The sequence below is a fragment of the Mustela putorius genome, unplaced genomic scaffold (assembly GCF_011764305.1).
Source record: "Mustela putorius furo isolate JIRA1106 unplaced genomic scaffold, ASM1176430v1.1 tig00003853_pilon_pilon_pilon, whole genome shotgun sequence".
Lineage (NCBI taxonomy): Eukaryota > Metazoa > Chordata > Mammalia > Carnivora > Mustelidae > Mustela > Mustela putorius.
In genome coordinates, this window is record NW_025422005.1 from 64,985,829 (window position 1) to 64,999,560 (window position 13,732).

At 39.4% G+C, this 13,732-nt stretch overlaps 1 pseudogene; it reads right to left on the bottom strand.

Moving 5' to 3' along the window:
• Positions 1–584: 584 nt before the first annotated feature.
• LOC106006417 overlaps positions 585–13,732 on the bottom strand; it is a 45,779-nt pseudogene continuing 32,631 nt past the window's right edge.

Below are 13,732 nucleotides of genomic sequence, written 5' to 3' on the forward strand. Positions count from 1 at the left end.
CAAGTAGAATAGAATAAATGTTGACATAGATATTAGGTGGAATATTGTTTACATATGTTAAAACAATGTTTTTCACTCATTTGAATTAAAAAAATGAAATACTTGGGATTCCTGGATGGCTCATTCAGTTAGGTGTCTGCATCCATTCAGCAGGGAAGCTGCTTCTCCCTCTGCCTGCTACTCCCCCTGCTTGTGCCCTCTTTCTGACGAATAAAATCTTTTTTTAAAAAATGAGATACTAAAATCTTATTTTAATGCTCCCAAACTGTTTGCAAACTTTTTTTTTTAAAGATTTATTTATCTTAGAGAGTGTGGTGGGGAGGGGCAGAGGGAGAGGAAGAGAGACTCTCAAGCAGACTCTCCACTGAATGTGGAGCCTGATGTAGGGCTCCATCTCATGATCCTGAGATCATGACCTGAGCCAAAATCAAGAATCAGATGCTTAACTGACTGAGTTACCCAGGTACCACTGGAAACATTTTTCTTAAATTTTAACAAAGAAATCTATCCCAGTGACTTTAGTAATGGTCATTATAACCAAATACAATTAATATTTTGTGGTTTTAATAGTTTATAGGACTTAATTATGTTTGAAGGTGTGATGAAGTAGCTCCATCTTTCCTTTTGGTTATGTGGTTTGAAATCATAGTTCTCACTAGTGGACATTCTCTTGATGAAACCACGAGGTAATGCATTATTTGGGAAATATATACTGACAGATGGGAAAAATAATCTTACAAAATTCTGCTTGACATATTGGTCAGCTATTATCTGAACCAGTCACTTTATAGCTTGGTCATGTAAAGAATATTCACAAAACCTGTCTGAAAATCCTTATCTTAAAAAAAAATCCAAAAACATTAAAATGAGGTAGAATAAAGCTAGTAACATCTGAAGATTCTAGTTATATTACCAAACTCCCTGTGGTTAATAAGGTAATGGAACAAAACAGATATGGGAACAAAATTAATTTATACTAATACAATTCTTCTAAGAATGCATACCAGTAATTCTTGGATTTAAAAGGCATCATGAAAGAAGGTACCAATAAAATAAGGCATTTCAAGCCTATGAAGAAGACTTTCAGAATGAAGACTGTAGTTATGGTAATCCAAAGTACTTCCCAGAAGCTTGAATGACCCAAAGTAGGATTTACAAAGATTAAGTTGTAATAAAGTAACTGAAAATGAAAGAGAACAGGAAAAAGGGGAGCCCTTTTACACTCTTGGTGGAAATGCAAGTTGGTGCAGCCACTTTGGAAAACAGCATGGAGGTTCCTTAAGATATTAAAAATAGAGCTACCCTATGACCCTGCAATTGCACTACTGGGTATTTACCCCAAAGATACAGATGTAGTGAAAAGAAGGGCTGTCTGTGCCCCAATGTTCATAGCAGCAATGGCCACAATCTCCAAACTGTGGAAAGAGCCAGGATGCCCTTCAACAGACAAATGGATAAAGAAGATATGGTCCATACATACAATGGAGTATTATGCCTCCATTAGTGAGGATGAATACCCAACTTTTGTATCAACATGGATGGGACTGGAGGAGATTATGCTGAGTGAAATAAGTCAGCAGAGAGAGTCAATTATCATATGGTTTCACTTACTTGTGGAGTATAAGGAATAGCATGGAGGACATTAGGAGAAGGAAAGGAAAAGTGAATTGGGGGAAATCGGAGGGGGAGACAAACCATGAGAGACTGTGGACTCTGAGAAATAAACTAAGGGTTTTAGAAGGGCGAGGAGTCAGGAGGATGGGTAATCCTGGTAGTGGGTATTAAGGAGAGGACACTGCATGTGGTGCATAAACAATGAATCTTGGAGCACTGAAAAGATAAGATTAAGAAAAAAAAAAAAAAAGATCCTGTCAAGAATACAAGTAACCAAGTGTACTGAATCTTTGGGCACTTTTTCTTAGAAAAACCCAAATTACAGTGCTTTTGTCTCAGAAATGAAGGCAAGGCCCTTCTTTTGTCTATCTTGTTGTATGACCACTTTGGGAGGTTGATGCTGCTGCATTGTCCACAGTTCCTAGAGAGTGGCATGACCCTTGAATACGTTTTCTCTGATCCACATTCCTTTGCATCAGGACTGTGTTTACTCTAATGATGAAAGGATGGAAATCTCGCAGTGGTGTCAGAGATAGTGGGAGACAGTCCTACATCTTAAGTCAGGGTCCTTACCTCTAAACCCCACTACAACTAACTTTGTTAGCCTCAACAGCAGCAGCAAAGCTAGGTTTCAATGGGATTTTGTGTTCAAGTATTTTTTTCAAAAATTGTCTTAAAATTTGGGTTCTAATAGTTTTCATATAGCCTTCCTAGACAGACCCCCCAATTTCTGGACCCTCAACTGCTTCTTACAAACTGGCCAATTATTTCCTGAGCTCCTTTCTTACAATACTTTGCTTGACCTACAAAATAAACGTAAGCCCAGAGTTATTCTCTTGCCAACTACTTCCCCCAGAGTTACAGTCTCAGTGGGCATATGGTCTACTTTCCAAGTTATCCTAGGCAAGTTTAACACAGGTTTTGTCCCTGTGTAATTTGGGTGTCCATTTTTACAGCTCTGTGATAGAGTCCTTTATAATAGTCCTGACATCTTCCATTTTTTTAAATTTCCAAAGTTTTTTTTGACTATTATATGATCTCTGCAGCTCCATATAAATTTCAGACTAATCTTCTCAACTGCTACCAAAAACTCTGCTGAGATCAGGAACTGAAGCTGGAGAAGTAGGTGAAGAGGGAGGAGAGGAGAGTAGGTGGAGCAGGAAGTCACCAAGAAGTCCTCCCAAAGCACTGGCAGGGTGGACAAATCAGGACTTAAGGGGTGTCTGCTGAAATGGTCCATAAAGAGGACTTTGGAGTTCTGTGCTGGGCTGTGATCTGGTTCTTATGGTTGCCTTTCTGAGTTTTCCATTGGGTATCGTGGTGAGTTGCTGCTGGTCAGCAGGGCAGGCAGATGGACATGGACATCTGACCTCAACAGCTGGACCTAGAAGCAGAGGAGAGTGCAGAGTGGGGAACAGCAAGTACAAACCGGGACCTGCTTGCTTCTCTGCACTCTTTTTTTAAAAAAATTAATTAATTTATTTTCAGAAAAACAGTATTAATTATTTTTTCACCACACCCAGTGCTCCATGCAATCCGTGCCCTCTATAATACCCACCACGTGGTACCCCAACCTCCCACCCTCCTGCCACTTCAAACCCCTCAGATTATTTTTCAGAGTCCATAGTCTCTCATGATTCACCTCCCCTTCCAATTTACCCCAACTCCCTTCTCCTCTCTAACACCCCTTGTCCTCCATGATATTTGTTATGCTCCACAAATAAGTGAAACCATATGATAATTGACTCTCTCTGCTTGACTTATTTCACTCAGCATAATCTCTTCCAGTCCCGTCCATGTTGCTACAAAAGTTGGGTATTCATCCTTTCTGATGGAGGCATAATATTCCATAGTGTATAAGGATCACATCTTCCTTATTTATTTATTTGTTGAAGGGCATCTTGGTTCTTTCCACAGTTTGGCGACCGTGGCCATTGCTGCTATAAACATTGGGGTACAGATGGCCCTTCTTTTCACTACATCTGTATTTTTGGGGTAAATACCCAGGAGTGCAATTGCAGGGTCATAGGGAAGTTCTATTTTTAATTTCTTGAGGAATCTCCACACTGCTCTCCAAAGAGGCTGCACCAACTTGCATTCCCACCAAGAGTGTAAGAGGGTTCCCCTTTCTCCACATCCTCTCCAACACATGTTGTTTCCTGTTTTGTTAATTTTGGCCATTCTAACTGGTGTAAGGTGATATCTCAATGTGGTTTTAATTTGAATCTCCCTGAGGGCTAGTGATGATGAACATTTTTTCATGTGTCTAAAAGCCATTTGTATGTCTTGATTGGAGAAGTGTCTATTCATATCTTCTGCCCATTTTTTGATATGATTGTCTGTTTCATGTGTGTTGAGTTTGAGGAGTTCATTATAGATCCTGGATATCAACCTTTTGTCTGTACTGTCATTTGCAAATATATTCTCCCATTCCGTGGGTTGCCTCTTTGTTTTTTTGACTGTTTCCTTTGCTGTGCAGAAGCTTTTGATTTTGATGAAGTCCCAAAAACTATAAGTAGAAGAATGAAACTCGACCATTCTCTTACACCGTACACAAAGATAAACTCAAAATGGGCAAAAGACCTCAACGTGAGACAGAAATCCATCAGAATCCTAGAGGAGAACATAGGCAGTAATCTCTTCAATATCAGCCACAGCAACTTCTTTCAAGATATGTCTCCAAAGGCAAAGGAAACAAAAGTGAAAATGAACTTTTGGGACTTCATCAAAATCTGCATCTCTTTCTTCTCACCTCTAACCATGATGACCCTCAGAGCATAAAGGCTGCTGCTTCATTTCACTTTCCAAATCATGTGCAAGTTTGTAACCCAGAACCAAATAGGGAAGAAGATGAAAAAATATAGTCCCAACTTAGACTGAGACAAAATAAAACCATTTTCTTTTTCTCTGTGTCACCACCTTCATCCAACCAGCCACCAACTTCTGGTGATTCTACATTATTTCTGCATTATAAACCATTCCCTTCTCTGCCATTGTTCTTTCTTAGTTTAATTGCTCATACATTTTATGACTGGAATACTGTAGTAGCCCCTAACTTGTGATTACATCAAAATGGTCATGTAGGTTGTGCACTGCACAACTTCATGGGTGCTATTCATAGACCACATGTTTAATGGCTCTCCCTAGAGTTGTTTGAGGTACAACATGCAGAACTCTACACAGTTCCATCTCCGGTCTAGCTCTGCTTCCTTCAGTAACTTGGGTCATCCTTTTTTTTTTTAAAGATTTTAAAAGACAATGCACAGAGATCACAAGTAGGCTGAGAGGCAGGCAGAGAGAGAGGAGGAAGCCGGCTCCCTGCTGAGCAGAGAGCCCAATGTGTGACTCAATCCAAGGACCTTGGGATCATGACTGGAGCCGAAGGCAGAGGCTTTAACCCACTGAGCCACCCAGGCGCCCCTGGGTCATCCTTTTAAAAGGCAAAATGGACCCTGTCATTTTCCTGCCAAAAATTGTTGGCCTCTCATGCCCTTCAGGATAAAATTCAAATTTCTTAGCATAGCAAGCAATCCATTCATGATTAGCAGATGAGCCTGAGCTCTGGAATCAGAATTTCTCTTTCTTTTTCCTTCCTTCCTTTTTTTTTTTTTTTTTGAAGATTTTATGTATTTATTTGACAGAAAGAAAGAGACACTGAGAGAGGGAACACAAGCAGGGGTGTGGGAGAGGGTGAAGCAGGTTTTCCACTGAGCAGGGAGTCTGACGTGGGGCTCCATCCTAGGACCCTGGGATCATGACCTGAGCTGAAGGCAGATGCTTAATGACTCAGCTACCCTAGTGCCCCTGGAATCAGAATTTCTAAGTTAGAATTTTATCTTATCCACTTCTACAATGTATGACCTTGGGCAAATCACTGACTCTAACTGGGTTTCTGTTTCTTTAACTATGAAATGGGGGAGGAGGCTGAGAATAGTACTTTCCTCATTACCTTTTGTCAGCATTCATTGAGATGTAAAAATATAATATTCCTTCCTTAGTGTCCACCTCAACTCTATGCTTCGTCTGAACTGAACTCCTCTACTACTAGCTCTCCTTGTTACACCCCATCCTGTCTCTGTACCTTTGCACATACCTGAATCACTCTTCTTCTCTTTTCCTGGATAGATCCTGCTCATTCTCTAGGACTCAGTGACTCATCACTTTCCTTCTGGCAGCCTCCTCTAATTCCTTCAGCCTCAGTTAGTGACAGTTAGTGATGGGTCCCTTGGGCTGTCTCAGTGTCAGTGCTTGATTATACCACAGTGAATTCTCTTTTTCTGTCTTCCCCACTATAAACTATAGACTCTTGTTCCTGCTAGACTATCTAAACTCTGGTCTAAACTCTAGACCACGTTTTGCTTGACCATGTTTTACCTGTCTTTTTAGCCTGAGTTCCTAATGTAGCACTGACTAGTTTTTAAGAATGTTTGTTAGCAGGTTCTCAATAATGTTTATTGAGTTAATGTTGAATGATGAGGGCTCTAAGAGGTATTGTTATGCTTTATGGGAAAATATAAAAATGATGGAATATTTTGGGACAATGCATAGTAGCAAGAATTTTAGAATTCTGAAGTTTAGTGATTTGGTAGATTTCAAAGTATGCATGTTGCTGTTAAGAATGGAAATTTAAAAAAAAGAAAAATTTCTTTTTTTTAAAACTTAAATTCAATGAACATACAATGTATTATTTATTTCAGGGGTACAGGTCTGTGATTCGTCAGTCTTATATAACACTCAGTGGTCATTACAGCACATACACTCCCCAATGTCCATCACCCAGTTACTCCATTCCCCACCTTCCCTCCCCTCCAGCAACTCTCTCAATTTGTTTCCTATGATTAAGAGTCTCTTATGGTTTGTTGCCCTCTCTGTTTTCATCTTATTTCATTTTTAAGAATGGAATTTTTAAAAAATTTCTTTTCAGCGTAACAGTATTCATTGTTTTTGCACCACACCCAGTGCTCCATGCAATATGTGCCCTCCCTAATACCCACCACCTGGTTCCCCCAACCTCCCACCCCCTGCCCCTTCAAAACCCTCAGGCTGTTTTCAGAGTCCATAGACTCTCATCGTTCACCTCCCTTTCCAATTTACCCCAACTCCCTTCTCTCCATCTCCCCATGTCCTTCATGTTATTTATTATGCTCCACAAATAAGTGAAACCATATGATAATTGACTCTCTCTGCTTGACTTATTTCACTCAGCATAATCTCTTCCAGTCCCATCCATATTGCTACAAAAGTTGGGTATTCATCCTTTCTGATAGAGGCATAATACTCCATAGTGTATATGGACCACATCTTCCTTATCCATTCGTCCGTTGAAGGGCATCTTGGTTCTTTCCACCTTGGTTCTTTCCATCTTGGTGACTGTGGCCATTGCTATAGACATTGGGGTACAGATGGCCCTTCTTTTCACTACATCTGTATCTTTGGGGTAAATACCCAAGAGTGCAATTGCAGGGTCATAGGGAAACTCTATTTTTAATTTCTTGAGGAATCTCCACACTGCTCTCCAAAGAGGCTGCATCAACTTGCATTCCCACCAACAGTGGAAGAGGGTTCTCCTTTCTCCACATCCTCTCCAACACATGTTGTTTCCTGTCTTGCTAATTTCAGCCATTCTAGCTGGTTTAAGGCGGTATCTCAATGTAGTTTTGATTTGAATCTCCCTGATGGCTAGTGATGATGAACATTTTTTAATGAGTCTCATAGCCATTTGTATGTCTTCACTGGAGGAGTGTCTGTTCATATCTTCTGCCCATTTTTGGATATGATTATCTGTTTTGTGTGTGTTGAGTTTGAGGAGTTCTTTATAGATCCTGGATATCAACCTTTTGTCTGTACTGTCATTTGCAAATATCTTCTCCCATTCTGTGGGTTGCCTCTTTGTTTTGTTGACTGTTTCCTCTGCTGTGCAGAAGCTTTTGATCTTGATGAAGTCCCAAAAGTTCATTTTTGCTTTTGTTTCCTTTGCCTCTGTAGACATATCTTGAAAGAAGTTGCTGTGGCTGATATCGAAGAGGCTACTGCCTATGTTCTCCTCTACGATTCTGATGGATTCCTGTCTCACATTGAGGTCTTTTATCCATTTCAAGTTTATCTTTGTGTATGTTGTGAGAGAATGGTTGAGTTTCATTCTTCTACATATAGCTGTCGAGTTTTCCCAGCACCATTTATTGAAGAGACTGTCTTTTTTCCACTGTATATTTTTTCCTGTTTTGTCGAAGATTAATTGACCGTAGAGTTGAGGGTCCATATCTGGGCTCTCTACTCTGTTCCACTGGTCTATGTGTCTGTTTTTAATGCCAGTACCATGCTGTCTTGGTGATCACAGCTTTGTGGTAAAGCTTGAAGACAGGTAACGTGATGCCGCCAGTTTTATTTTTGTTTTCAACATTTCCTTAGCAATTCGGGGTCTCTTCTGATTCCATACAAATTTTAGGATTATTTGCTCCAGTTTTTTGAAAAATACCTGTGGAATTTTGATCGGAATGGCATTGAAAGTATACATTGCTCTAGGCAGTATAGACATTTTAACAATGTTTATTCTTCCGAGCCAAGAGCATGGAATGGTCTTCCATCTTTTTGTGTCTTCTTTAATTTCTTTCATGAGTGTTCTGTAGTTCCTCGAGTACAGATCCTTTACCTCTTTGGTTAGGTTTATTCCCAGGTATCTTATGGTTCTTGGTCCTATAGTAAATTGACAACCTGAATAGACTCATATCTAGTAATGAGATTGAAGCAGTGATCAAAAACTTCCCCCCAAAGAAAGGGCCCAGGACCTGACGGATTCCCCACCAAACTTTCAAAGAAGAAATAACACCTATTCTCCTGAAGCGGTTTCAAAAAATTGAAGCAGAAGGAAAACTTCCAGACTTTTTTTTATGAAGCCAGCATTACCCTGATCCCCAAATCAGGCAAACACCCTAACAAAAAGGAGAATTTCAGACCAATATCACTGATGAATATGAATGCTAAGATTCTCAACAAGGTCCTAGCAGACAGGATCCAACAGCACATTAAAAGTATTATCCACCATGACCAGGTGGGATTCATCCCTGGGTTACAAGGATGGTTCAACATTCGCAAATCAATCAATGTGATAGAACAAATCAATAAGAGAAGAGAGAAGAACCACATGGCCCTTTCAATTGATGCAGAAAAAACATTTGACAAAATCCAGCACCCATTCCTGATTAAAATGCTTCAAAGTATAGGGATAGAGGGAACATTCCTGAACTTCATCAAATCTATCTATGAAAGACCCACAGCAAATATCATCCTCAATGGGAAAAAGCTTGCAGCCTTCCTGTTGAGATCAGGAACACTACAAGTATGCCCACTCTCACCACTCTTGTTCAACATAGTATTAGAAGATGGGATTGGGAAGGAGACAAACCATAAGTGACCCTTAATCTTACAAAACAAACTGAGGGTTGCTGGGGGGAGGGGGTTTGGGAGAAGGGGGTGGGATTATGGACATTGGGGAGGGTATGTGCTTTGGTGAGTGCTGTGAAGTGTGTAAACCTGGTGATTCACAGACCTGTACCCCTGGGGATAAAAATATATGTTTATAAAAAATAAAAAATTAATAAAAAAAAGAAAAATTTACAATAAAAAAAAGTCCTAGCAAAAACAATCAGACAACAAAGAGAAATAAAATTCAAATAATATTCAAATTGGCAATGAAGAAGTCAAACTCTCTCTCTTTGCAGATGACATGATTCTTCATATGAAAAACCCAAAAGACTCCACCCCCAGACTACTACAGCAATTCAGTAACGTGGCAGGATACAAAGTCAATGTACAGAAATCAGTGGTTTCTTATACACTAACAATGAAAACACAGAAAGGGAAATTAGAGAATTGATTCCATTTACTATAGCACCAAGAATGGAAATTTTTTTAATGGAAAGAATGACTAAAGACATTTTTTGTTTAAGGTATTGTTTACTATCACTTGCTCCATATCCATTACTTTAAGACCTCTTACAAAGATATTGAAACCCACAGTTTATGGTCAATTAATCTTCAACAAAGCAGGAAAGAGTATCTAATGGGAAAAAGATAGCCTCTTCAACAAATGGTGTTGGGAAAACTGGACATTAGCATGCAAAAGAATGAAACTGGACCACTTTCTTATACACAAAAATAATTTCAAATAAATTTGAAATGGATTAATGACCTAAATGTGAGACCTGAAACCATAAAAATCCTAGAGGTGGACACAGGCAGTAACCTCTTTGATATCAGCTGTGACAACTTCTTTCTAGGATGTCTCCTGAGACAAGGGGGAAAAAAGGGAAAAATAAGGTATCGGCACTTCATCAAAATAAAAAGCTTTTGCAAGTGAAGGAAACAGCCAACAAAACTAAAGGTAACCTATGAGTTGGGAGAAGATACTTGCAAATGACATATCAGATAGAGGGTTAGTATCTAGAATCTGTAAAGAACTTATAAAACTCAACACCCAAAAATGAATAATCCAATTGAAAAATTGAAAAAAAGACATGAGCAGATATTTTCCCAAAGAGGACATACAAATGCCCAACAGACACACGAAAAGATGTTCAACATCACTGATCATCAGGGAAATATGAATCAAAACTACAATGAAATATCACCTCATACCTGTCAGAATGGTTAAAATCAACAACACAAGAAACAGCAGGTGTTGGCAAGGATGTGGAGAAAGGGGAACCCTCTTGCACTGTTGATGGGAATGTAAATTGGTGCAGTCACCTTTGGAAAATAGTATGAAGTTTCCTCAAAATGTTAAAAATAGAACTACCTTATGATCCAACAATCATACTACTGGTTATTTACTCAAAGAATACAAAAATACTATCTCAAAGAGATACATGCAACCCAATTTTTAATGCACCCTGATGTTTTTAGCAGCATTGTCTATAATAGCCAAGTTATGGGAACAGCCTGTGTCCATTGACTGATGAAAGAATAAAGAAGATGTGTTGTATATATACAATGGAATATTGCTCAACCTTTAAAAGAAAGAAATCTTGCCACTTAGAACAACATGGATGGAGCTAGAGAGCACTATGTTAAATGATATGTCAGCTAGAGAGAGACAAATACCACATGATTTCACTTATATATGGAAGCTAAGATACAAAACAAATGAGCAAAGGGGGAAAAAGAGTCAAACAAACAAACAAAAGACTCTTAACTATAGAGAACAAACCGATGATTACTGGGGGTGCCTGGGGTGGATGGCTGGGGGATGGGTGGAATAGGTGATGGGGATTAAGGAGTGCACTTGTGATGAGAACAGAGTGATGTACGGACGTGTTGAATCACTATATTGCACACCTAAAACTAACATACACTGTTAACTAAGTGGGATTAAAAAAATTTTATTTTAGAGAGAGGAAGAGTGTGAGTGGGTGGTTGCGGGGGAGGATTAGATGGAGAAACAGAGGAAAAGGGATAAGCGGACTCCACACTGAGTGGCTGAGTGCAGAGCCCTAGGTGGGGCTTGATCCCATGACCATGAGATCATGACCTGAGTTAAATCAAGAGTTCAATGTTTAACCTTAACTGACTAAGCCACCCAGGTGCCCCCTAACTGGAATTTAAATAACAAAAATATTATTGAATAATGCATTAAAAGTTCTTTAAAGAGTATTCTGTTTGTTAGTGGCTAATTGTATTACCAAAAATCATAAAGTAGCTATCCTTGGGAAATTATGGACCAAAATCCAGGGAACTACCTGTTAACTCTAAAAAGGTCTATATGAGTTCAATCATTTTTAAAAAAAGATTTGTTTATTTGAGAGAGAGAGAGATCACGAGCAGGAGGTAGGGGAGAGGGAGAAGCAGATTCTTTCCTGGGCAAGGGATCTGATGTGGGACTTGATCCCAGAACCTGGGGATCACAACCTGAGCTAAAGGAAGATGCTGACCCTACTGAGCCACTCAGGCACCCCTCAATCATTAAAAAAAAAAAAGATTTTATTTATTTGAGAGGACACAAGAGCACAAGCAGAGGGAGGGGGAGAAGGAGAAGGAGAGAGACAGACAGGTTCTTCGCTGAGCACAGAGCCCGAGCAGGGGTTTGATTCTAGGATCCTGAGATGGTGACCTGAGCAGAAGTCAGATGCCTAACAAACTGAGCCACCCAGCTGCCCCAAGTTCAATCATTTTAACAGTGGGCTTACCTTAGTCAGTAATTTATACCTGATGTTTCTGATGGCAATATTTTAATAAAGAGAACAAGTAACACTGAGGTTTTATTCCTTTTAAATGTCAGATTTTAAACTTAATATGTTTGAAATAAAGTATATCTATTAAGATTTTTTTTTAATTTTTAAATTTCTGGATCAATAATTATTAGGTTTCTTAAAGTTTGAAATAAAAATGTCAGTGCATGACTGGGTATTTACCCCAAAGATACAGATGTAGTGAAAAGAAGGGCCATCTGTACCCCAGTGTTCGTAAGAGCAATGGCCCCAGGCACCAAATGGTGGAAAGAGCCAGGATGCCCTTCAACAGACAAATGGATAAAGAAGATATGGTCCATATATACAATGGGGTATTATGCCTCCATCAGAAAGGATGAATACCCAACTTTTATATCAACATGGATGGGACTGGAAGAGATTATGCTGAGTGAAATAAGTCAAGCAGAGAGTCAGTTATCATACGGTTTCACTTGTGGAGCATAAGGAATAATATGGAGGACATTGGGAGGAGAGAAGTGAGTTGGGGGAAATTGGAGGGGGAGACAAACCTTGAGAGACTGTGGACTTTGAGAAACAAACTTAGGGTTTTGGAGGGGCAGGGAGTGTGGGGTTGGTTAAGCCTGGTGGTAGGTATTATGAAGGGCATGTATTGCATGGAGCACTGGGTGTGGTGCATAAATGATGGATTTTGGAACACTGAAAAAAATTTAAAAATGTAAAAAAAAAAGTCAGTGTGTGGACTAAATATCAGAGGATATTAAATCTAAGCACTTCTGTGGGCTGTAGATGTTGACCTTTTCCAAAAACCTGTCCCTTCTTCAGTTAGGTTCTTGCTTTGATATAAGGAAAAGTTTTAATAAAGATGGAAATGATCAGTCTCAATATCAGTATCCTGCTTTGTTAAGCTTATGACTCTAACTGCTATCCAATGCATCATAATTGTAAGATTAAGAAGAGTGACTTGCTTAAATATTTTTGCATCTTACAAATGAATAAGAATATGAAAATCTCTCTAAAGAAATGGGCAAAGGGCATTATTAAAGGAGTCAGAAAAAATAAAAATGGCCAATAAATATATGGAAAAATTTTAGTAGTACTAGCAACAAAATGCAAACCAGCACAATATTGAGATACCATTTTAATCTAGTTCAATAGCAAAGGGTGTGAAGAAGAGGGCATTTTCATCCATTGCTGTTGGGAGTATAATTTGTAATCTTCTCTGCAATTTGAGAAGATTTGAGAACATAACATAGTTATGTGTGAAAGGCTTTAAAAATGCTTTTAACATTGACTTGGGAATCCCACTTGTAGGAATTTGTTCTAGGAAAATAATAGGAGACGTGCAGAGTGGCATACCTTTAAGCATATTTATTGCAGCCTTGTTTTTGAAATGGCGTTGGGTGAGTAACCTGCTTATGCCTTTCTGTGTGGAGGGACAGCCACTTCTGGAATCCTCCTAGGCCCTTGTCCACTGGGCACTCCACCCCAAGGGAAAGGAGCAACTTGCTTGGTTGTACTCAGGGTTCTGCTGTCTCCGTTCTGGCACTTCTGATCACTCTGCCTGCAGAGCACCTGCCCTCACTGGCTCTTTGCCAAGAGCAGCTTTTATGGGGAATTCCCCACATTGGGGAAGTTTTCCGACTCTACCTGTGTCTGTCTAGGAAACTCCTGAACTCCACATACTGTGTTAGGAATCTCACTGGGCTGCACACCTGATCCATGTCCTCCATCCAACTTTTATAGAAGATAAGGCTGATATTTTGATTTCTATTTGTCTGACTCCTCTCACCTAATCATTTAGTATTGAACCAGGGCTCCTGACACCCCTAAGGAGTATGAACAACAGCAAAAATAGAATTTGGACATCCAAAAGTGTGGGACTGATTAGAAGAGTAAGGCTGTAAAATTGGAAA